At 42.2% G+C, this 26,473-nt stretch overlaps 1 long non-coding RNA gene across 1 annotated transcript in view; it reads right to left on the bottom strand.

The window, feature by feature from the left end:
- The window catches only part of LOC122775415, a 96,466-nt gene that overhangs the window by 6,211 nt on the left and 63,782 nt on the right, over positions 1-26,473 (bottom strand). Inside the window, exon 3 of the long non-coding RNA XR_006361103.1 lies at positions 9,916-9,971. This is a non-coding gene — a long non-coding RNA (uncharacterized LOC122775415). The remainder of the gene's footprint in view (positions 1-9,915; positions 9,972-26,473) is intronic.

The raw sequence follows: 26,473 nt of genomic DNA, 5'->3' as shown, positions 1-26,473 counted from the left end.
AGGAGGAAGGAAGGAAGGAAGGAAGGAAGGCCCCGCGGTCACTCAGGAGGGAGGCTTTGGAGAAAGGGAGGGAGGAAGTGTGAAAGGGTGTCTTAGCTGGAGCGGATCCACTCCACTGGAGCCTCTCACTATAGAAGGGCTGTTTGGATAGGGACAAGGCCAAGCACAAGTGTGTGTCCATGTATGCTCTGTGATGAACGACATCATCACAGGAAGGAAGCGGAATTGTGTTCTGCTGAAATAATTGTTTACGCCACTGAAATATTCAGCATGAGTGTAAATGTTGCTAGCCCATAAGCTAGTTGGGGACACTTGTGTGTGTGTGTGTGTGGTATGTGACTCAGTGCTTCTGTGAGTTCACTGTTCATCAGAGAGTGACAGCTTACCTCAGTGGAAATTCAACTGAGTCATCATGTTCGGGGACTGTGCTCGAGCTTTAGCACCTCTTTCTTCACACAGACATAAACACACACACACACACACAGACATTTCAGTCTAGTCAGCTTTCAACCATAACCGTGCGAGAACACGCCTGACCTGTTTTCATCACGAGAAAAAAAAAAACTGTCGCTTCTCCAAGCAACGTGTGAACGCCGCCGTGCTCAGTGTTATCTCACACAAGCACTCACCTCATCTTCGCATGACCACGAGATTTCAGGAAAGGAGAAAATCAAAGTGTAAAAGAGGTGAGGGAAGACAGTGAATCCTTGTTATTGCCAACAACAGGATTTTTCTTTTTTCCCTTTTCTGGCTTTGTTGCTGGAGAGCCGGGGCGGAATTAAGTGCACTGGAGACTGAGTTGGAAAAAGACATTTCCTGGTGTGAGCAGAGGGGTGGCTGGGAGGAAGACTGCCAAGCACAGAGGCAAGGAGGCAGCCACTGTCCTCCACTTAGCGCCCCCGCTGCTGCAGGTGTTGCGAACGCTAAAGCAGACTGGTGTTACTGGTTTGATCCATGGAAGCAAACAAACGCGGCCCAGTAATCGAGGAATGGTTGGCCGCTGTGCTTGAATAACATTGTTAAGTGCCTGTGGGAGCAGCACTTGACTGTCCCCGGCTTAGCCTGTGATTTGACTTTGCTCCTCTGCGAGGGAAGTGCATTTGTTGCTGTACATGATATACATCACTTTGTGTAAACAGAGGCTTGTAATCTGCTGTCAATGGAAGGGGAAAATCCAGTTGGCAGAAGGTTGGGCGTCTGCAGCTGATCGCTTGAGACTGTATAATTACAGCAACAACAACAAAAAAAAAAAAAAATGAAATACCGTTTTCAAATGAGAATTTATGACACTAAATCTGAGTGAAAGAGAAAGTCGGCAAGGCAACATTCCTTCCTATATGTTTAAAAGAGCTGCCCTTGCATCGTGTGCCAGTTGCAGTTAAAAGCTAAACCATAAGTCAACACATCACTTCCTGCATTGAGTCATTATTGTTTTATTTGTTTTGTAATTTCTCTGCTTTTTTGGTGTGTATTCAGCTGATAAGACTTACAGTCGGGGCTTGAAAAGGCACACCCTTTGCTGCTCTTGTTCAGCTACTAAAAATAAGCGGTGAAGTAATGTGAAAAACACTGCTCTATTTACATTCTAGTAAGTTACAGCCTCTACACTGCCTGCCTGCAGTGTTGAATCTGGGCTAAATGACTGAGGGGAAATTTCACTGCTTTCTCTTCTCTGGCCAAGCAACAGGGAGACATGGTGAGAAAGTGGAGACAGAGAGAGAAAAAGGCAAGAAGTGAGGAATGAAGAGAGAATACGGGGGAGGAACTGAAGTTGCCTCTGTTTTAATTGGTGGACATTGCAGGGTTAAGACATACCAGCGATGCCATTATGAGATGAGTAGAGGAGACAGACAGCTGTCACCACCATGGGACTTGTGAGTGTGTTTGTGTGCGTATGCACTGTGGCATCTCATTCCTTTCTAATAGCCAAAGGGAGGTGGAGGAAAGAGATGCTGCCGGGTGGACGGCCGATACACATCTCTCTGGCTGAATTTATGAATGATTGGGATCAGAGGGGCACGTGGACGGATGTGTGCCCCCCTGTCATCGCAAGTCCCCTCTGACGACACTGTTGTCCTCAAACGGAGCGAGTGAGACGGGCAGAGAGAGTGAAATGCCGTGAATTTCAAACGAAGCAGCTGCAATGTTATATTATTACATTCATTTGTTGCATTTCCCCACGTACTGGTTAATTAGTTTCCTCTGTGCAGACATCACAAGCACACGTATAGATTTTTTGGCACATTTTGGCTGACTGCAACTCTACAGAAAAACCATGCACTTGGCTGTAATGCTGTGGGTTTGCAGCGTACGGATTGAAGATGCAACTAATTAAATGCCAAGAAACCACGTTGTGGTTTTTTTACTTCAACAAGCTCAGCATTGCTTTCAGAAATCAGAACAATGTAAATTCCTTTCTGCCTCAATAAATATAGCCCCTTTTCCACTGGTAAGAAAAACCCCACATACACACACACTGAGGCGAGGGGAACGTTCACATCTGGGTCAAATGACTGCAGTAGATGGGTTTTTATCAAGTCAGCTTTGCAGTGATGTAAACATGACGCACAGGTGCTAATTTTGTTCTCGTGCTTTTTTTTTTTTGCAATCGAGACACTGGGTCTGATTCAAGTAAAAGACATGAACGTGGAACCATTTCAGCATTGCCACCGGTCTCCATTCTGCTTTATTTTTTATCTCCTTATCTGTGCGCTGTGTTTCCCTCTTGTGCATTTTCGGTAGCCGGATGACACTTCAATACAGTTTGATATTTCATTGCGATCTGAGCTGCTGTAATCATTCACTTGATTGATCGTAAATTATTGATATAAATATAAACAGGAGAAGCCAAAACCAACCGGAAAAAGGAAACACGATACTTATGTAAAAATGCTATAATAGTGTTATTATTTACAGTGTATAAAATACGGAAATGGGCTTTATCGCAGAGCAAATAACACACAACTGGCTCTGGTGTCGTGTCTACAATGCAGTCAATGGAAAAAGTGGTTCCTCCTTTCAGACATTTCCTCCGATCATTATGCATCAGCCCACCTGGAAGTCACCGCATGACAAGAAAATCGTGTCAGACCATCTGTAATAAACAGCTGATTCTGAATGAAACGAGTCACATATTTGATCACATTCTAACAAACTTTCAGTCATGAAATATAAATACAATAGTACCAATTATTTTATGCCATTTTAGAGAAAGCAGAGCTTCCCTTGCTGTATTAGAGAGATCGCCTCTGGTGTCACAGAAGATACACAGACGACACACGGACTCAAACTTCTAACAACGTGGACCAGTTACCAGTGAGCGTCAGCAAATTTGTCATGAGGTCCTCGACTGTGTTCCCACTAAGTGAGTCACCACATGATTCAGATTTCAGATTCTAAAAATGCCTTTGTAGCAAAACAGTCTTTGTTTATGATCCGACAGCATGTCCTGTGATGTGTTGCTCACAAAGAGACATTTGACTACTGTCAAATGCATTCTGGGTATTTTACAGCAGGACTATTTCAAAGATGCAATTTTGTGGGGTCTTTTGTGACGATTAAGATTCCCATCTGGAGACTGAAAGAATGACAACAGTGGCCACTTCCATGTTGCATGAATATCTTCAACAATCTCTTTTTAAGCTGGCAACAATTTAGGTCTTAGTTGAGTAAAATAATCACGTAACACAGCCTTGATTAAGCCACTTAGGGAGTGATGGAGGGAAAAGTGGTGCGATGTAGGTAACTACTTTGAGGCCTCTGTACATGAGGTGGCCAATCTGCACTTGTTTCAACCGCTTATGTCACAGCTTTTGAATCAATTTAACGTGATAAGGTGCACGGTAGCAGCTAAGACACACCCAACCAGCTGATGAGAAAAACAGAGCGTGGACTCACTCACATATTTCGCCACCCGCTCACCCTTCCCTTACCTCCCAAATATCTGATGAGGAAAAATAAGTAAAAGGACCTTGTTTGCATCTTATCTGCAGGAAATAGCATTAGCCAAAATTGGACTCTTGGGCTGGGGCTTGAAAGGGATGGCATGGCTTTGGCCATCATTAGTCCTGTCCCCCGACGTGCAGCCTGCCTCTGATCCAGAGCCAAGGCTGGGCAGGAAGGTGGAAGCTGGGCAGGAGAGGGTCGGTAGCCCTGGGTGGGCTCCACCACTTGGGTCCCGCTAATGGGCCGGCAACCATCAGCCTGGTATGTCGGTATGCAGCCGCCACCACTTGTGCCGACAGGGGGATTTTAAAATTTGAAGATAGAGCAGACGATAGAGAAACAAGAGTGGCAACCCTGCCCACCTCATCACACTCACTGCCACTATCACTGACCGTCCACTTCTCATCTTCCCGTCACAGACTGAAGTGAATCCAGCAGAGCACAAACTGCAGAAAGTTAGTTCTGCTCACACGGGTCTAATCTCAGTGCTTTATGTGTCAGTGTTTCCATGTTTCCTCTTTCTCAGAGGGAGAAAACAGTCTTTCTCAGCTCACTCACATCCCACAATGCCCTGCACTGCTACCAATGAGAATCTAGCCTTTTCCCAGCAGTTTCCACAATGACAGCTATTTTTCCCATGCTCTCTTTACAGAGAACCTATTTGGGGCATTGAGGCTATCAAATCAGCTGAGAATGAAAAAAAAAAAACTCTTTGAGAAGTCGAGAAAAAAAAAATATTTCAATGGTCAAAGCTTAATTTAAAAACACTATTGTTTCTAACTGCACTCATTTCTTTGTATCGACTTTTTAACAACCCTCCCAGCACACTCTCCTTTTCAGAGACTGTATACTGAAGTCTTACGCGACGTTTCCTGTGCTTTCACAGACATTATGCGACTCGAAAAGCACAGTGCCTAAATTTACAGCTACGCTTGTGACCAACGTGTTGGGGTGAAGGGTTCATCGGGCCCCGAGGCAAACATACAATCTGCCTTTCAGGGTAACGACTGTGACAATGACAGAGGCATATCACCTTTGCTCCAAGCATTTTACAACACAAGGCTCCCCTAGTAAAACAGCTCTGGGGCAGCGGTCAGCATCATAGCCCCAACAGACAGACGCAGTCAAAGACACAGTGTCAAGTGTCTAATGATGGGACACTCAAGTGTCCCCCATTGTACTGCAAAAAATGTTGTGATGGACACTGAAGCACAGGGAGTTGAACAAAAACAGGAAGGCAAGAACATGTATATTCTATAAGAGCTCTTTGATACTCCAGCAAGAGGTTCTCACAACAAGACGAAAGGCTGCGTACTGGCTGGCTTATCAGAAGACTACTATTAATACCAGTGAGACTTTGTCCCCCTGTCCCCTAAGGGAAAATCATGGAGGAAGTCATCGATTCTTCCCACCATAATCTCTGGGAAGGACAGACCTTGCCTCTTCCCTTTTGGGTGACGAGGGTTATTATTCTAAAATTGTGAAAGGACCCACACAAGGGCTATTTCTGTGTCTCAGTGTTGGCGAGGAATTAGAGACCTTAAGTCTGCGCCACTGTAGCACCAACAGACCCTCATTATTATGGCCTCCTAGGACTGGGGCTTCATCTCTGGCGATGATTTTTTTATTAAGTGTTCTTGCAAGAAAAATAACATTGTTGTCTGTTTCTGCAAAAGCCAATGACCTGTCTACTTGATAAGGACCTCTAGTGGCAGTGTGAGCAATAAAAGACAATTGTCAGAAGCGACAGTGCCAGTAGCATGACGTTGTTATACACTATGAACTCTATAAAACCACAAAACCTCTGAGGAAGGAGGGAATGGGTGTTACTTTGACACAGACGACCCCTGTCCGCATCCTCTTTCCTTTTTAACAACCAACAATGGTTTCTTGTAATCAAGACCCCAGACTTAACGTATAGTCAACCCACTGGTTTCTGTGTGTAATCACACAACAAGCACCGTATTCATGGAGAAACAAAGTGCATTTTCTCCTGCGATAATAATAACGAATCATAAAAATAAAAGCATTTTATTGAGGCGGTAGGAAACAATGTCATCCTGTTGATGATAACGACAGACCTCAACTTCCTCATATGGGTCATTTTACACATTGTTCACACATGAGGCTCAGAGAGCCCAATGCTAAACCCCCCTTTTTACACATTTACAGAAGGAAAAACTAATTTAAAGCATAAAAAATACACATACGTTGTCATGACCAAGATCTTTTGTCTTTTCACTTGAAAGAAACTTGTTGACTTAGATCCACCCCTGAGTAAATTGAACCATTTAACCCTATTGGACCTGGTGTACGAGACCCTCATCACGGTAGTCACATCACAGACTCCTACACTGTTGCCATTACTTTTAAGAATGGCTAGTAGTGGAGGACTCCAACAGTAAAACACAACTATGGGTCATAATAAAATGCTTGCACACATGGTTTTAGGCTCAACTGATGCAAGACAATGAAAACACATCTTCTTTTTGCACTTCTGTTGGTGTCAATTTAAAGACATCATGTGTTTCCTCTCTATTTCTTGGCTGAGTTTATTTGTTTTATCACATGAACACTGGTAAGTCATTTTTCAGTGCTCAGGTGTAACCATGGTAATTTGCCTTATAATTTTCTTATATGGACATCCTGGGGGTGTGTGTTTATAGGTCACATATTCAGGCTTTAAAAAGTGTTTTTTGTTGAGTCCAAGTTATGATTCATTTTATATCCCATTTTTTGTAGTGACATAAAGTAGCAATAATTGTGCAGAAGTCACAAAATTAGACCGCTTTTCTTTTCTTTTTGTTCATAAAAACGAGCCGAGTGAACTGTGACATATTTCCCAATTTCACACATTCGACTGCAGATGTAAATTAGCCCAAGGCTAACTCTGGTGTAATGCATCAGATGGTGACATTTATGTTTTTAATTGCACATGGTCCCTTTCAAATCAAATCAAATCAAAATCAAACCCGATTCTTAACATTTTAAGTATATTTTGTGTTTTTCTTTCATCAGATTGTCTAAAAAAAAAGGATGTAAGACACTCTATCTTACATATACTGCACGTTTGAACATAGTCACTGAAAAAAGAGTTCTGAGGGTACACACGCTGATATCACAGTCTTGAACGGACGTTGAATGCTTCTAAACACCCAATCCCATAACAGCTGTAAAATTTCTTTTACAGTTTATTTGATGCACTTTATCAATGTAAGATAATAATTCCTGCCTGTGAAATAGATGCGGAAAAGAATACAGGAGTAAAACACCAAAAGACATAGAATACGGGACAGATAGAGCAGGTCGGAGACAGTGAGCTGGAGGACAAACTGCACAATGGTGGTTACAGGATGAGGATGAGGATGAGAGGAAGATAGGCTGCCTGTCTTTGTGTGTGCTCGTCTCTCTGTGTGCTGTATGTGTGTGTGTGTCAACGTGTGCAAATATCAGTGCATGTGTGTAGTAACACTCTTCCTTTGGCCGGAGCAAAGAGCAACCACTATGACTGCCTGTGTACACGTGTGTGTGTGTGTGTGTGTGTAGATCTGGAGCAGTTAGAAAAAGCAGTATAGTAAAGCAGATGTTTCCTCAGTTTGGCCCTAGAACATGAACACAAAGACAAACAAGGGCCTAACCCAGAAGAACTCATGCTGAAGTAATCATCACAAGTTTATTCCCCTTAAGATAGAAAGTGTATATCTTAACAGTGATCTGAGAGAGAAAAACAAAACAAAAAACCTGACATAATTCAGCAATAATGGATCATAGTATTTTGCCTCCAGTGGTGCAACATGCAGGGTGGAACTTTTCCCTTTGGTTGACAAACTTGGTTCAAAAAACTGACAATATTGTTACTGATCATGACAAAGAAAAAGCTGACTATAAACGCAATAAAAGCATGTGAATATCTGGGGAGCAGTTCAGAGATGGAAAGATTGCCTCGGTTCATCTGTCTCATATGAAGCGTGTGTGTCTGTCTATGCTCATGTGGTGGGAGGGGCCTGGGACAGTGAGCCGCGATCCCAAAACGGTTTGCATTTAACGGCCTGGGAATGACATTCAACAATCAGCTATTTATCTAGGATTCCTGCCCACCACAGCTTCAACGCTATCAGGTTCCCTTTTGGCATCGAATCCCGAATATCGCCAAATACACTTTGACACCACATCCTCTAGTCTCCTCTCATCACTTACACTTTCAGTTTACAACTAAAACTATGACAGTTTATGCAGGTTTCCATTCCAGCCATCAAAATACATCAAAATGAACCAAAAAGATTTAATTCCCATGAAAAATTAAAACAAAAAACTAAGTTCAGCTTATTAAACAAGAGCTGAGTGCAGTGCACCTTGCGAGAAAAGACACTTGATTTGCAGAAAACATGAGCAAAACCGTAGGAATTAGTCAGCACAGTGTTTGTGAATGAATATGTGCATGTGTGAAAATGATAGAGGAACGACTGGAAATGGCAAAGTGATGCACTGAGCGCCACCTCTGTCCTAATAGACCCATGCGAGGTCAGCTGTGAGGAGCAGGGCAGCTGCACGGCGCTAATCCCAACAGGCAAACGTTGTGAACACAAGTGTGGCACTGCTGCTGCCGCCGCTGCAGAGCAGCCAACCACGTGTCAAAAGTGTCGAGTCACTCCGAGAGCAGCCACTTTTTAAAGCATTTTGAGTAACAGGCAAAATAATGAATGATGAGTTAGTCATTTATTCATCATTCTTGAAGCCTCCTGTGCAATCATTCAATTCATATTCTTATTTAATGTTTTATTTTAAATAATACCTTTTAATAGCATCTGGAACTCCAGTGTAAAGAAGTCAAGATTTGAGTTATGCGACACTAGTATGAAGCATTTCAGCAATGTTTTGCTAAACGATGTAAAAAAAGAGAAAGAATTACAGTAATGAAGCCTGGGGGAAATTCACAGTCACCATCATCTCTACTTCTACAGACACAATGGTCCTGAGTTAAGTTTCCCATCCCATAGAAACAGGTCAGAAACACTGGCGGGAGATGACATAAAATTCTTATTATCTGTCCGAGAGGAAGCAAGAACAATGCAAACACCACATCGGGCCCAGGACAGAACCTTGGTGAACAACAGAAACAACTGATTCAACTGAATTGTCCACAATCAAATGTATGTAAAGCATCACTTCTGTTGCGTAAGAATACTACATCTTATCATCAGAATTTGATTAGCAATTTAAAAACTAATTCAGTCATTGTGCACAGAATGGCTTGAGGTGAAACCACCTAAAAGGTAACATTTACAGGAATCCATGCTTATGGGGTTTCAATGGCAGAGAAAGACACAGTAGTGGTATCATATCATTGTGATACTGAAAATGACAGTAACGAGGTCAATAATAGATTCTGTGCTGACCTTTCCCACACTGAAAGCTACTTCTATTTCTCACTTTTAGGGATGTAGATACACCTGCTCTTACTCTGAGAGCAGATGCACAGAATGTGAATGGTGCTCACCAGCCATAAGTAAACCTGATCAAAATGACACTAGTGAAGCAACTCAAACATTAGCACAATTGCAGGCACTTTAAATTCCAGCAAACACTTAAGAATGAAATTAGCAACCATTTCCACTGCTATGTTTTTATTTCCTTTTTAGAAACAGCTATGACAGCTTCAGGAGGCAGAAGAAAGCTTTTCAGAGACATGAGACAGACAGGCAAGCAAGACCGGTTTCATTCAAAACAAAACTACAAGTCTCGCAGTTATGAGCAATTTTTAACAGAGAAAAAGACCAAAGCCCCATTTCATGTGAAATGTAGCCAGTCTTTGTCTTGCTTGTGTCTGTTACTACGCGGCAAGAAAATGTGACCATTCAGGCAAGTTTGACTGGAGAAGCAGCACGTGTTCAAACGCCACAAGAAGAAGCAGACGAGTCTCTGCTCACATGAGTCAGCAAATCACAAGAGGAAACGAAATAAGCGTCTTACCTCTGGTCATCCTTTCGAATAACTCCAGAGCTGAACACACCGACAGGATCCCACTCCTAAAAGAGATAAAGAGAAGTGTGACAATGTATTAAAAAGATGACGTGAAGCGTGAGGACAAGTCAGAGTGATGAGGACGAAAAATGCCAACCATGGTTAATGTAACTCCTCCTCAAATGCTGTGACAAAATCAAAAAAAGCATGCACTTGTAACTGCGCCTGCTCCTACTAAGATCGCCTTCGCTATAAGTAGCTGCGATGTCTTCGTCCCGCAATTCCCCAGGAAAAGCTCTTTAAAACTCCCTAAAGATGAGGAAATTAAGAGGAGAAGAAAAGCAGAAGAAAGAGCAGATACCTGCTGTGAGGCTGCAGGTATCACTGAGAGAGAGACAGAGAGAGTGAGACTGTAACTACATTATAGCTCAATGTTTGTTTACAGCATGTTGTTAAATTGTGACCAAAATGGTGAAAATGTTGCGTCTCTATGTGTTTCTTTAACAAGTGTTTTGCTACCAGAGCGTTTAAATTACAATCTTGAACCAACACTGAAGAACAGTGATGTTACCCAGCGTTGGTCCCCACTTAAGTGTGAGTGTAATTTTGTGTTTAAACAGCACATTTTTAAAACCTCGTTTGTTAAACCTCATTTTTTAGCCTCAAAATGTGGAACAAATATTCTGCTCCTGTAAAAGAGACACAAAGTTAAAATGCTGTCGCTACTTTTTTTATTTATACTTTCACAGTCTGTGCCAAGTGAAGCGTGTATGTCATACTTAGGGCTTGTCATATTTGTATAATGACAAGACCGGAGCTAACGCTGAGGGCAATAAAAATCCTTTAAATGGTCACTCGACAGTGTGTTTGGTTGATCCAATGCCCTTTTAAATGTTTTCACTGGAGGTGTGTGTCCTATATTTTTTTCTATTTTTACATTACTTTTACTGGTTTAATGAGTTGAAATAATTGCAATGGCGTGAAGATAACAAACTGGAAAATCTCATAACTGAGACAATAAGAAGTTTGCAGACATTATGAATATTGTGACCTTGGAAATTGTGCTCCAAATCAAATCCTAATTTTGGATCAATGAGAACAGAAGCTGCATTATTTCAGTACTCTGCTGTTTTCTTCTTCTCCACTTAGACACACTTGTCGTCACAGTGACTTGGATGAGAGGAGCAGATTATTGCACAAATGTATATGCTAAATGACCTTCCTATCAGGTATAATCTCTGGCTGGCCTCATAGAGATCGTCTTATGTGAGCGATGCAGTGAAGCCTAAGGGGCCTTTCATCACGGCGGGTCAGAGAGCTAGCTTCACTTCCGAAGAGGTGACGCCTCACACCTGCCTCCCCACGTTCCTGCGGAATGTCGTTTAATGGGAAGATAAGGTTGAATTCACTCGGAGGGGCGGCGCGGAGCGAGTGAAGGAGTGATGGAGCACGGGATGCGAGGAGCTTGTTGCATGAAAGCCACTGAAATGTGACGTTGTCAAAACACACATTTCTCCCCTTTTTTTCCCCCAACAAAGTGAATACATCCGAATACAAAGCATGTGGTGGGGAAAAAAAAAGAAGCAGAGGTTTGAATTACAGTAGATCTCTCAATCTTTAGACGTCAGGAAAAGGGATCTGATGAATGATGAGCAAGACATCCAGGACTAAAGATCATGCATTGTCTGAGATGGCTTTTTAAATACCTTGTCTTTGAAACCTGAGCACCTGGCAGAGCTCCTCAGATACCTCCTTCTACCATACATACACCACACAACTTAATTTGGTAGATCTTGACTTGGCTCTACGGTTGGCACTGAAACTCTATCCAAAGCAGTCGGATGATTTTTGATCATGTTTTTGACAGTTAATGAAAGGCAAATTACGCAGCTCTCGCCCGGGAAATCGCAACTTCCCCTTTTTCCTTAGAAGGCTTGTCAGTGTTTTTATTGTGCTTGTTTCCCTTTAGGTCTGTGCATGTTTATTGACAGTGTTGCACCAGCTTTAAGGTCTACGTCTTATCCTAAAATGACAGCAGCTGCTGAGACGACACTGAGAGTCGCCAAAGGCCCCAGTGGAAGGGGAATCTCCCACTCTGAACAAAGCTTTTCTCATTAGTCCTTTAGACAGCCTTTCCTGGGCCTCTTTGCTTCTGAGGCAGAAGATTATAACAGCTGCATTTTATTAGGGCATTAGAAAGTTTCTCCGTTGACGGTACATCCGTTTGTGTGTTACGCAATGTTAGCAGTTCATGCAGGTGGGTGACAACAAAGAGATAAGGGTGCAGGTAGAGTCCCAGACCTATTCTGGCTCCTAATCTCCCCATTCTGACACACACTTTGATTTGTGAGTCAGTCCAAAGCCTGAGTAAACAACCTGCCTTGTTGCCACCCAAGTCAAGACTGCAGGTAACTTTCAGTCAACTCTTTGGTCTCCTGAGCATTTGTTCAAGGTGGTTCATTTATCTTTTCAACCCCGGGTTAATTGGAAAAAAAGTAACTTGACTGGCAGACTACAGTGTCCTCCGCGCTCTCCTTTGTGGAGCAGTTTATTTGAGGCCTGTTAAGATTTCGCCCCTCTCTGTTTGTCCCGCTGTAGCACGAGCAGACAGATGTTCCCGCACAGAGGTCGGGACACACAGACTCATAAACGCATGAAGACACACAATCGCGCCACGTTGACAGAAATGTTTCAGATCCTCCGAGAGGCGAGACTCCAAATAAAGACGAGGTGACCGCAGAGAAGAGACGGGGAAAAGAGCGAGAGAACGTGGAAGCGTTACAGACGCAGTGCAGGACAAAGCAGTGGATTCCTGTCCTGTTTTTACAAGTTAGGCTAAGACACTTTATACTTAAACTTAAGGCTCCGGTATAGAATGTACACGTGTGTGTGTGTGTGTGCAGCTGACAGCAAAAAACACAAAGTCAGATCCACACAATGCCATTAAAAGCTTGCAGTAAAATCAAAAATACTCTTACTTTTTATAAGATGTTGCTTTTTATATGTGATTAGGTTTTGTGGATTATGAGTATTTAACATGATATTTCTGTATTTAGGAGGAGCCTTTGTGCTTGAAGCATCACTATGGCAAATAAAATCCTTTTGCTACCAAACTTTCAGCAAGAATAAAGCACAAAAGTGGAAATGTCTGCTAAATTTTGAGCATTATTGGTGGTACGGAGGACATGAGTGTCACATGCAGACAGAAAGCCTCGGGTGACGGTGGGAAGAAGCACCGCTGAAAAAGAACATGGAGTTCACGGAGATAAAGGCAATAAATATGATCTGCTGTGACCCCACACTGTGTCCTGCCGTCTCTGTGCATTCCACACAGGCCCCACTTAAGACGTGAAACCTGTGCTGACAGCTCAACCTGCTGACCCCTGCGACCTCGTCTATCCCTTCCCCCCGAGGCGGGACACCGCCGGAGAGAGGAAGTGACACGGCCGTGGGGGGGTGAAAGGTCGACGCAGAATATGCATTTCAAATGCAAAGGGACAAGATGGATGGATGGCGGCGACAGTGGTGGAGGTTAACTTGTTTTTACAAGTCAAAGAATCTCAAATAGTTTCTTTTTTACACTGAATAGCAAACGTGTCTCGTTGAAGCAAAGACAAAACGACAAGATGTTGACAAAGGACGTGCCATTCAGAGACAAAGAATGGACAACAATATGTGTGTCATTGAAGGATGTGGATAACTATAGTCGGGATAATTAAATGTGGACTGATGCAGCGTAAAAGTAAATCAAACTGCTGTATTTTTTGTATGTATATATGTATATATATATATATGTATATATATATATGTATTGTCTGTCCATTATCACACACTGGTGAGCATTTGGAAGAACAAATGGGACACTCATGGTCAGAGGGCTGTGTTTTGGTTTGCTCTCTCCCTCAGGCTTGAGGAGATTGACTGGATAAGGAGATCCAGGGTGGTCAAGATTTCACACTGCTGGTTTTACTCTTAAGCTGAGGGGCCAACGACCCATTAGTGACTTGCTGTGGGAAAATACGAGGAGTTCTCCGACGGCTTTATTTAGTCTTCATCTTCTGGATCTTCAGCCGCCGATCTTACCCTTTTGCTGCTGTGACCAATACTTTTGTGGTTTTCTTCTGGCCTTAAAGTGATATAATCAGACCACATCAAGGGTTTTGCCTTACAACACAGGTGCACTAAGTGTTTCAAAGTACAGGGAGAAGAAATGGACATATAGGTGAGATGTGTCGTAGAAATGCCGAAAATGAAACTTCTGTCGAAAGTTAAAAATAGCACTTGTTCCCTTTTCTTGAGCTTTTCATCTTGAGCTTTTGTTTTGTAGTTTTTAAACCCGTGTGCCATTATCAGCTTATTTCGCTTGACAGCACTATAATAAGCCAACATACCTTTAATCAGTGCCATCTGTCAGAGCCAGTGGACATACTGTATATCACCGAGGACGGTGAGTGTGTTTAATGTGTTGTTATTACTTTACAGGTGTACTTCTTTTTTTTCCATTCCACCCACAGCTGTCTTTTTTTTGGCATCAGGGACAAGCACAGACACAGGCACACCTTTAACGGCAGAGGATTCCAAACCAATGGAGGTTGATCGGGAGAACAAACTGTTGTTATTTCTTCCAGTGAAGTGTGTGTCCTTAAGGGAACAAATCTATCAGACATCAGGTCAAACAGACCTGACGGAACGACACTTGTTCACTCAGCAAAAGTCATGGTTTGGTACGAACCTCTGGAAAAATTGCTTTTCATTTACTAACTTTCCTTAACAAAGGATGTGCTCAAACAAAAATTGTTAAGTATTAATACTAAATCATTCTCAATATGTCTCCACTCACTGACAAAACTTAAGGGTGAACATGAAGGCTCTCAAATAAACAGGAAGTAAATTCAGTTTGTCTATCACTCTTGGCTTGGCGTCACAGTTCCATCGTCAGGGGAAACGAGGAAGTGTTTACCTCTCGACATATTTTGAAAATGTACGCGCGTTCGTACTGAAAATTTGTTTGTTACACACCGAGAACATATTGCGACTTGAACGGTCATCTGTCAAATTTAGGAACTGAAAGCACAGTATAGTGTATAGTTTGAGCCATACACTATACTGACACTTACGTATATCTGATCGGAGGTTATTTCAGTCTCAAAATAACATAACTGTCCTTAATATTCCTCTCTCTCTTGCGCTTTCTGGTTGTTGTTTTTTTTTACACACTGAATAAACGGAAGCCGAGTCTGGGGCCACATTCTTGCCCTTTCCACACTCAATTGCCAACACAGCACGTGGCTTTGTGCTGGCTTCGGCGATGGCTCCTTTTAGAAGTTCTTAATGGGTCACACACACAATATACTTTGTGTTACCGGGCAGTGAACCTCCACTGAGGGGATTGGTGGTGTCACCAGGGTTCAGGTGATGGAGAGGCAGAGAGGGAGAGACCCATGGGTTGATGACATACTGAGCAGGAGTTCAGACACGCAGGCTCACAGGACACCCGGCTCCTCCTGTGTATTTACTGCAGATGTGTGTGTGCATTTGTAAAATATGGCAAAGTTGAAATAATGCTATGCATAGCCAACTGCACCTGTCATACACAGTGTATGAGAAAAGTGATTCACTTAATAGTGAGGGGAACACAAAAAGTCCCTTAAAACTTCTAAAATGTAACCTTAAACATTTTAAAAGACAAAACAAGTTTGCACAATAAAAAATAAGTAAATAAATTTGCTCTCTTCGTGTGTTGCATCATTAGGGCTGATAATAGTCGCCATGTCGTCCCTCATTAACCGTCATTAGTAAATGAAAAAGATGTGTTTACGGAACCCAGACATTTGCAGCTGCGCTCATTTATTCAGTTGAATTTGCAACTTTTCAACATCTGATTTTAAAGTCAATGAAAAAAAAAAAAAAAGCCACGTCATTTCTATTCAGTAAGTGACATTTCGTGTAATGTGACCCCTGCTCTGTACAGTACACGCACACACACACACACACACACACACACACACACACACACACACACACACGGACCTCTACCACACACAGGCACGCACACACATCGATATGTCCAACAGTGGTGAACAGCTGCATGGGTCGCTCTGGAGCGAGACCAGCCACCTCTTGGCCACAAAGGGCTGCTTGTGCCCCCGGCTCGCTAGGAACATAAAACACAAGAGATAAGACCAGACACTGTTTGCCAGGACCAATGGACCTCCCCAAAACAGGAACTGCAAGTGCAAGTGTTTGAAACACACACACACACACACACACACTGACACACATGGATGAGAGGAAGCACACACATGCATGTAAATGACACACATGTGGCACAGGTTTGAATGTATGCAAGTCTATTCAAATGATTTTTTAGATGGCTGATTAAGTGATTATGTTGGTAAGTGATTACTTTTGTTCATAACAAATGAATCAAAGTGCAAAAACGTCATTTTTTAAAAATAATCTCACCATTTCTCCTAAAGACGATTGGATACGTGTACTTTTTTGTCCCCAAAGTGTTACTTTTGGTGGCTTGTGTCAGCTATTGTTGGCAAACTTTTGGTAAAAACGTGTTGCGTTTTGACTTTGTTAGAAAACGCTGGCCCTGAGACGTGAAAAGGAGCCCGATCTATTGTGCTGTGAATAGCGGCTCAGGCAAGGCCAAAAGAAACCTGCTTCAACAATGAAGCCGTGCTCTCTATTCTTTTCTATGTGGCTCTATTTCTGCTGAGTCATGATTTGTCCAGTCACCACTTGCAGGCCCACACAGACACAGGGCCACACACACCATGACACAGTAGAGGCTGTGTGGCTTGGATCAAGGTCCACTTGCAGAAGAGGAGGAGGGAAAACCCCCAAAACGTGACTGATGCCTTTGTCCTTATCGCTGCCCTTCTTCTTCCTCCCTCTATCCATCTGTCTATCCATCACCAGGCCTGTGTCTCTCCCGCTCTCTCTCTCTGTAACCTCCCCATTCCTGTCCATCTGTCAATATTGCCACTCTCCTTTAATGCCCACAGATCTCTCTGTGGTCACTCTTATCTTCTAAAAACTACAAATGTATTCTCAATTAAGTTTTGTAAAGAGTGTTTTTTTTTTAATAAACATTGCAATACTTATGATACTTTTATAGAAGTTTATAGCTGTGGAACTTAACTATCTTAACCGTTTGTTTTCCTTACTGCATCAAAACAATAAAACGGATGAAACCGTGTGTGGTGCAAAGTTTGGTCTCGACGAGGTTTCAAACTGCAATCTGCGGCTTGGTGGACGTCTCACTCTTGCTAATAAAAATAATACTTATATATTACTTAAGGCTTAGCTCCTTTCAAGTAGAGCTACAACTCACGATTATTCCGTTTGTTCGATTCTTTTCTTGATTAATCGAGTAAAGAATGTAACATAAAATGTTAGAAAATGTTGAAAAAGAATGATCTGTGTTTCCCAAACCTCATAATGATGACAATGATGCTCTCAAACGTCTCAGATTTTTCCAGTTTAAATCATTTCTTGCTAGAAAATATTCACATTCATTTAAGAAGCTAAGAAAATAAGAAAGCTTATTTTCATTGTTTTATAAACCCTCTAAAACTGAATAATCTACTAGCAGATTAGGCTGCAAAGAAGGAATAAAACAAAGAAGAATAGAACAAATTAGAAAGAAAAGTTTTGCGAGACCGAGTTGCTGTGATGCTTGTTCTCCTTTCTTTTTGTTCTATGCAAAGCACACTTGTTTCACATGACATCGCAAAACAACACTTGTGTCGGTTCTTGGTCCCGTTCCTGTTGAGTGCACGGACAAACTCGGTGGCACTTTAAAGTGTTTGAAATGTTTGTGTCCACTGCATTAACAGGGACGTGTGTGTGTGTGTGTGTGTGTGTCTCTGTACGTCCAGATGTGTGAGGACGATACGGGACCTGCTGCATCACCCGGCAGTTTATTTCAATCCTTTCCACCTAATTCATCACCTGTTCATACACAGTTCACATGCATTCAGTGAGCCAACCTTCCACTTCACACACACACACACACACACACACTGAGAAAGAGACAGCGATGCAGATGTAGTTGCTGAGCAACACAACACATTAAAAAAAAAAAAAAGAGTGCGATCCGACCAAAAGAACAACACAAATATTGGCTTTGCATGGTTTAGAATGAGAGTTGGGGGATTTTGCAGAACTGCCGTATGTATACAGGAGGTGGAAGCTTCAACATCTGTTTACGCAAATAAGGGTGAGCGAGGAGGACGGAGCCTGAAACACCTGGGACTTGGGTCTCTTTTGGGAACGCAGAGTGTTTAATCCACAGAATCAGCTTGTCGTGAAGGAGATTACTGATATAAAAGGCGGCGGGGATATGGACGGTCACACATTTAGGCATATACAGTCACAATCTGAGACGAAAATGCAGTTGAAAACCAAGAATCATTGGTTATACAGCATGTTTAAAAAGGTTTTTTTTATGCTATATTGACGTGCGATGCAGAGAATGGAGCCTATACCTGCTCTGAAAGCCTATTTTTGGATTATAACTATGCAGAATTAAGTGAGTAGTTTGTCTGCTTAATTGTCAGATCCAGGAAGTTCAGGAGTTAATATTAAACCGTTGATCAGTTAGAAAGAAACTGCATTCATCTCTCGTATTCAGCAATGTCTAAAAAACTCCAAACATGCGCTTTATGGGACGCAGCATTCATTACATTTAGTGACGCATGATTTCATGACAGAGCTTAAATGTCAAAATGTTGCTTTATTATTTGGTTCACTTAAGGTCATTAAGAGACTTAGAGCTGATGACGTTTATTTTACTAGAATTTGCAAGATATTATTATTTTATTGTTATATTTTGCAAGATACTTGTTCAAATATCTTGATATTTCAGATTATTTGTGTTCACTTGTTTTTATTATTCTGTCTCTGCTGCAATGATATCAGCCTTCTCGTTGACCCCACCCACATCTGTAAACAACAGGGAATCTTTTTTTTTTTTCCTCCTTTTATTTTTTTCTAGAGAATGAGACAATTTTTTTTTGTCTCAGAGGCAGAGAAGTGTTTTCTCTCAAGAATCAAGAATTTATTATAAATCTATGTTTTATGAAAGCAGATGATTCGTGACAATCAAAAAGAACTGTATTTTTGGCGACAGAAATAAACATAGAGATAATATGCGTACTGATATTAATTGTAAGTATTTCACACTTCCTGTTTTGCATTTTACATCAAACATGAATTCTGCATGTATTTGTTGTGTCTTTGGTTTGAAGATAATGCTACAAATCGCTGTAAATGACATTTTCTCTGATTGTCATTTTAAGGTCAGACAGTAAACATACTGGAGCTTTAGTGCTTGACTGACTCTCAAGGAGAGTGTGTTTATAATGAGCAACATCACTCAATGAGAACAAGTTTTCCATTTGTGTTACTGAGCAGCAGCAGCAGCAGCAGCAGCAGCAGCAGCGACATTTTCCGAGTGATTATAACCAATTCCTGTGTCACCTCTCTGTGCCAGAAAAACATTCCACTGCCACTCTATTTGCAAGTTTTATTCTTAAATCTTGTGATTGAGCATCATACGGACAACTCACTAAACGAGACATGTATTTTAAACTTTAACTGCAAAACGAGCCTACGTCAGGGGGGGGCGGGACGGATTCCCATGGGATTGGTTGATAATTGCCATGTTTGGAATGATGGAAAGATTCTTTGATCTACGTGTTCACGGGCAATGTACTGTACATGAAAGAGCCCAAAGCATTATCACTGATTAACAGAAGCAGCCGCGTTAAGACTAACTCTACCTTTGTTGAACCCTGATCCAGAAACAATACATTAACTATGTGGAAGGCAGGTCACGCACATCACACCTCACTGGTGACTTGCACAAGCACACCCTTACCCCGCTGATAAGATTTCGACTTATTATTTCGCTTTCACTTTGACTTCAGAGCAACAGGCATAACTGTAATTCGTAATCCAAAGGGTGGGCCACGTCGCTAAGATGCCGCGAACGTGTGCTGTGCAGCTAACTTCCTGCAAAAATCTGTCAAGTGGAGGCACCGATCGCCTCTGATCGGCAGCAAACAGGATGTTTCTTCAGGGTTTGCCATGAAAGATGTGAAAGAATAGGTGAGGTGTGAGGTGTGGTTTGTAACAGCTGATAGCTCTTTTTATTTTGACTCAGCATATTGATATGCTCTTCTTCTTTTTCTTTTTTTGCAGCATGAGGAACGAAGCCATAAACTGATTTGACAGAAACAGTGGTAACAGTAGTATTTTTGCTTTGTATTTTTGTATTTCTGCAAAATTGTTCACGTAAAATGGAAGTGAACTCTTCCTTCTTCTGAGTCTTTCATTCATTCTTTTTTTTATTTGGATACTGCTTCCTCTTCTACTTCTACATGCCGTCAAGATGGAAATAAAAATGAAAAAGGACGCAATTTTTATATGAGATTAGGTCATTCGAAAACAAAAAAGAGGAAACCATGTAGACGTGTATGAATTCACTACAACGGCCCACTTGCTTGTAGAGCTTCTGCAGCAGCAGCAGCAGAAGTCTGGAGCCACTCTCATGCAGCCACTCAGTCTGACTAGCGCCCTCTATGAGCAGCAGGTATTATGTGTTTCCCCGGAACAGAAACCGGCAGAGCAGAGCAGAGCAGAGCAGAGCAGGCAGCTGGACAGAAACAAGTGCAGCAAAGCCACCAGCTTCACTCATGGAGAAGGCAGTGGTGCAGCGGTGCAGCAGTGCACCCCAGGAAACAGCTGTTCTGCTATCAGTCACACTTACACCACAGACACGGGACGGGAGTAAGTTAGGGGTTCTGGCCTCGTTTTTTATAACAGTGTCTTTTAAATTATTAAATGATATAATTCTGCGTGGGATTGTTTGTGGTGTTACATTTTTTTATTTTTTTTTATTTTGTGAACGAACAACAACAAACGCTTCATTCAGCCCAGTGACAGATAAGATTTGATCAAGAAAATGTGGGAAATGGTGAAATTAAAAAACAACTCCCTATGATTGCTCTCACTTTTACAAACACAAAGATTTCCCACAGCTTTAAGAAGTAGAGCATGTCCTTTGGTTTCTTTCACCTGTTCACTGACTTTAAATTACTCGACACACGTTCATGGTTTCTGGTTACTGTCGGTTTGCACCTTTGCGTTTTCATGTTCTGAGCATTTAGGGGGCAAAACATCACTCTCGTCAAACTATTCTAGCTTCAAAATCTGATGAGATATGGATCTTTTATTTCATATACCCTGCGTACGAGCTTCAAGTTCAACAAACTCACTGTTATAAATATACATCTACTGACAATCAGAACCTCATGTTAGTGGATAAATAGTAGGAGGGGAAATTTACTATACAATGTACTCTGTATGAAATTAGTCACATGAGACCTGGTTTACATTCATTTCAATTTGTTTATGCATGATCGAGTGGGACATGTGCAAAGGGAATTTATGAGATGAAGAAAAATCTAAGAAACAGAAACAAAGAGTGAAAAAAAGTCAATAATGTGACCAGACTGGAACTTATGTGTCACTGGCACCTGTAAGTATGACTTAAAACCTGTGTCAAAGATAAAGAAGCAAATACTACTTTCAAATTTCAGTCAACAAAATGTTGTATTAAAATATTCAATGAGGTCCCTGCAAACACGAAGACTGGGGATGAACAATTACAGCCAGATTCGATAAAAAGACCACAGTGGCATTATCTTATCAGCTGGCGTGGAGAGAGGAGACGAGAGGAAGGACGACGGGTGTTATTTCCGTTGGCATTCTTTCACATCAGTGTTTGCAGTGGCATGACCACTCCACGGCAACCAAAGCAGAGAAAGGTGATCACTTATCAGTGTAAATAAAGTGTCTTAAACTAGGAGTGTGACACCATCAGCATGCAAAAATCCCCCTTTTGCAATGTCTCACCAATTATTTTTCTTATTTGACGTGATGTGTGTGTTACGATGCAGAGAAATCTTCAGAGTGAAATTAAAAAAATGTAAAAAATAAAAAGCCACATGTACTTAATGGAAAACATACATGTTCTTGGTGTGTCTTTAAGCGAGAGGTTTTTTTGGGGGGAATGTGGGGTCCTGGTGGAGTCACATTTAATTTTGCAAGGGCAGGTGGGGAGAGAAGGGTGAAGCACAGTGGGGTTTCATATCGTATGTCTCTAATGTCTGTCTGACATTCTTGCTTGTCAAACGCCGGTGTTCCCGTCCGTCTTCACGCACAGACTGTCTGCCACCGACCTCCAACAAGCACAATTCCACGTTTCCTTTCCTCGTCTTCACACGCGCTCAAAGTCGTCCTCTCCGTATAACGGTATAACGCGCTGAGGTTGACCATGTAAAATAACGCTAATGGCTAAAGTGCAGTTGCCTCAACTGTATCACTAGTATCAACAGACGGACTGGGACGTCCTTTGTCCTCCCTCACACACATTTCTTTTGTGTAACGGACAAAATAACATGCTTTTCTTATTTTAGTTGACTGTTAATCAGAAGCTAGACAGTGTCAGGTTCACCCCCTCCAACATCAGTCCCAACTTTCTTTCTTTCTTAAGCCTCAGTTCACCCCAGTGTGGCCTCATAAAAGCCCACACCTCTCCTCTGGACTTCCTGGCTACTGATTGCAGCATCTGACTCACAAAAGGCAAAAAAAAACACAAGCTGCTGGTGTCTGTACCAGGTACCATCTGGGTCTGGTTACCCGGCAGTGAAGGCAGAGGTGGGGGCAGACAACGATGGCAGTGCGGAATGTCGTCCGCCCGGGCCCCCCTTTAAAACTAACCAAGGGGCCATGAGAACCTACCGAGGAACATGGATGTATGTGAAACACAGTCGTAATAACACACAAACAATGTCTGGAAGATGTTAATCTGTTTCTTTTTCAGGGGTTTGGATTACAGATTAGTCAAGCCGAGGACCATTTCTTTAACATTTTAGTATTTTTGTTAGCTTGTAAGTCACACTAACCTGCTCTGAAACCAGTCGACACATGTATCTGCGAGAATCATTATCTACAGTCATTTATTTTCCCATAAAGCAACATTCCTTTGTCTTGTTGCATCACTTCATCACAAGATGAAGGCCACTTCAATCAAACAACATTCATGCAAACTAATCTAATTAAAATATACTCATGGCCCGATGAGGCTAAATTTTAAATAACGACTAAAAATTGAATGTAATAATCAAGAAATTCATTCGGATTCATTAGTGGGAGTGGGTGTGGGTGGGTCTTAAATGTCTGAAAACCACCGTGGGTAATTCTACAAAATTACATTGAGAAAATGACTAATTTCGCGACTGCATCTGCATAAATAGTTCACAAAAATGACATTGATAGTGGTGTCTCCATAAAAAAAACACACTGATCAGCATCAGCTCTGAAATAACTCTGAGCAGCGTTTGGTATGAAAATACTAATGATTCGACGACATCATCAAACACAAACATCCTGACACGTGGAAACATTTAGAGTTAAAAAAAACGCCTCACAAGCGCTATAAATTCTTGGCACACACTAAATAAAATGCTTATAGTTGAAGTCATTGTGAGCATCTGTATTGCACATACAGTAGCTGTATTTGTACGTACGTGGTATTAGAAACAGTGAGGAAAAAGTCAGTACTGTATACTCTGTGTACTCACCACTGTCCTGGATGTGTGACTGCTGGACTATCTCTCAGTCATTCTGCTGGGTGACATTACTGTATGAAGGATGTCCTGGACAAAACTGATAACATAGCATTCCTCATCACTGAGGTCACTTCCTCTACCCACAATGCATCGCGGCCAGCTGGTGGACTAGTTTGCGCATTAGGAGTGGAGTTGACCTGTGAACCTTAATTGTTGATGCGCAGAGCACATCAGGTGAAACTATCACGTCGTGGACATATTTTCACTCTATGATTGTAGTTTACTGCTGTAGCCGGACATACAGACGTGAAACAACACCTGGCAATTTAGAATCTCCAGCTGACTTTACCTGCAACGCTCCAGTAGACGAGATGACGATGCAGCGTCTTCATTTTGGGAGGTGTGCAGCGTTAATAACCAGCCAGTATGCTGACATACATAAATATTCCCTCACTGTCTTCTGTGAGTCTGGGTCTCTGTTTCACTTACTGTAAAACAAGTGACGTTCGCGTTCCACATGTCTGCAACACCGGCAGGACTACTGGAACTACTGAAAATGAGGCAGCAATGAACGAGATAAGCGCTTAAATGGTTCATCTGGTGCATGCATTGCTTCTTTCTAGGCAGAAATGACGAGCTTAGTCATTATGATCGCAGTTGATGACTGTCTATCATCACATTTACTGATCTGAAGAGGAAATAAATGTGAATACTAACACATGAATGTCTACAGTACGTGCGGATTGGATAGACAACACAGACTTTGACTGAATGAAGGGGCAGGGGAGAGGGTGTTTTTGAACATGAGGCCAAACATGGCCAGATCTCTGCTCTCTCAGCAAAGGTTTGGAGAGAAGCCGCTGCTTTTGGCTCGGAAAGAAGAAGAAGCCCAGCCAGGGTGGCCATGGATGATTCCTCTTTTGTTCCACCTCTGTCACCTAATCAATTTTCTTTGGCAAGTCCTAAATAAAGTCATATAGTGGTACTAATGTTTTAATATAACTCCTTATGGCCCCAGACCTCCTTACTCCCCCCGCGCCATCTCAATTCATCAGCAGGCTGAGAGGCAGCACTTGTTCTAGTTGGGTGAGAAAGAAATAAGGAAAAGAAAAAATTTTGAACAAGGGAGGAAGAGTCAGTGTGTGTGTGAGAGAGAGTATGTGTCTGCAGTATAGGCTGTGAGGTCAATTTTGATTCAAAGCTATCTGCGTGAGGACATTTTGACATATTTTGGCTCATCCTCACAACTTTAAAGAGCTTTTGAGGGTTAAGGCTGAGGTTAAAGGTCAGGGTTAGGCATTTACATGCGATGGTTAAGGAACTACGGAATGCGATACATCTATGAGTGTCCACACTGAGAATGCTGTAGTGCATGTGTGTGTGTGTGTGTGTGTGGGTGGGTGAAATAGAAAAAAATAAAAAAAGGCCATGTCGTCCATCCATTTTACTCTCAAAGAAAGCAAAGGAAGGATTAATTATAGTACGAGGACAATGAGGAAAGAAAAAAAGTAGGAGAAGCACAGGTAGAAGAAGAGGATGATGAAGAATAAGGGGTAAAAAGGGGACTGCTGGGCTCAGCAAGTTAGCGATTACTGATTAGCCAGCTCGGTCCTGTAGGGAGGCCTGTCTGTCCTTGGCTTGGGAAACAACATAAAAGGGAGCCGGCTGTTTTGTGACGGGACTTGAAAGCTTGGTAGCTATCGGGAGACATTAGCCTTATCAATGGCCGGTCACTAGAGCCGGGCTATATGAAGCAACAAGGGCACTGCTTTTCCAGAGGGAGATAACCGGCGCATACCTCGGCCCACATTTGCATGCACTGGGGCAACAGGCAGGCAGAGACACACAATGTGATAGAGAGAAAAAAATGAAGTCAGGCAAGAAATGGTACTTTTGCCAGCTGATATGTCACGGTGCTAATGCAAGACCGCTTGTTGGTCAATCAGTGTAATCCAATGTTTCTTAAACCACTCTATCTTCCTGCCATTTTTGTAACCCCTCATGTTATTTTGAAATAAATTGTGAAATTCCTGCAAACTATCCGCGTCTCGACCCTGTCTCTGAGAATAAACTGATCATCAAGGTGAGGGGTTAAGCGCAATAAGCGTCTTTTGAATGCTGAAAAGGACCCACCGACACTTGGTGATTGTGTGAGTTTTCCGTTGCATGAAGTCTCGAGGAGCAAAGTCATGGACTTGGGTCAATGGGGGGAAAAAAAAGATTAAAAGAACAACATCAACAAAATGACAGAAAGACATCAAAAGACTTTCCGGAATGACCCGTGCGTTTCCCCCACATCACCATGTACATAACACATTGGACCAGGCCACAATTTGAGAGAAACACATTCACACAAACACACACACACACACTTACAGTACTCCCCCCTTCTTTTTACCGCTCCCCCACAGCCGCCTTCCCAGTATATTTGTGCTGATTGATTTTTGTGGGGTAAGGTCATTCTGAACAGCTGCTGATAGACGCGCAATTCATCTGGAGTTCAAAGAGCGCTCAGGTCGGTCAGCGCCATTACTGTTTGTACTTCACCGAATGACAACGTCATCAGGCACCAAGTCTTGTCAACAGCGTGGGTGGCAGGACAGTAAGTCCGTCCGTCCGTCCGTCGGTTGCTTTTCTCTATCTGCGATCACAATCACCTAATCAATGCAGTAAAGCCTTAGATGTGAAGGGCAGATTGTACACATGGAAAATACAGTACACAAAACCATATTATCAGAAGTAAGACTGATTTTTCAGGATGATCACACACTAATGTGTATATATGTATATGTATATATACTGTATACATATAACATGTATCATTAGTTTTGTCCTGCTTGTACCTGCAATGTCATACTTGTAATATTTGCAGTGCACAAACATCTGGAACACAGTTCAAAGAAACCCACTCCGCA

This window comes from Solea senegalensis, linkage group LG10 (assembly GCF_019176455.1).
Source record: "Solea senegalensis isolate Sse05_10M linkage group LG10, IFAPA_SoseM_1, whole genome shotgun sequence".
NCBI lineage: Eukaryota > Metazoa > Chordata > Actinopteri > Pleuronectiformes > Soleidae > Solea > Solea senegalensis.
This window is presented reverse-complemented; position numbering and strand designations above follow the sequence as displayed.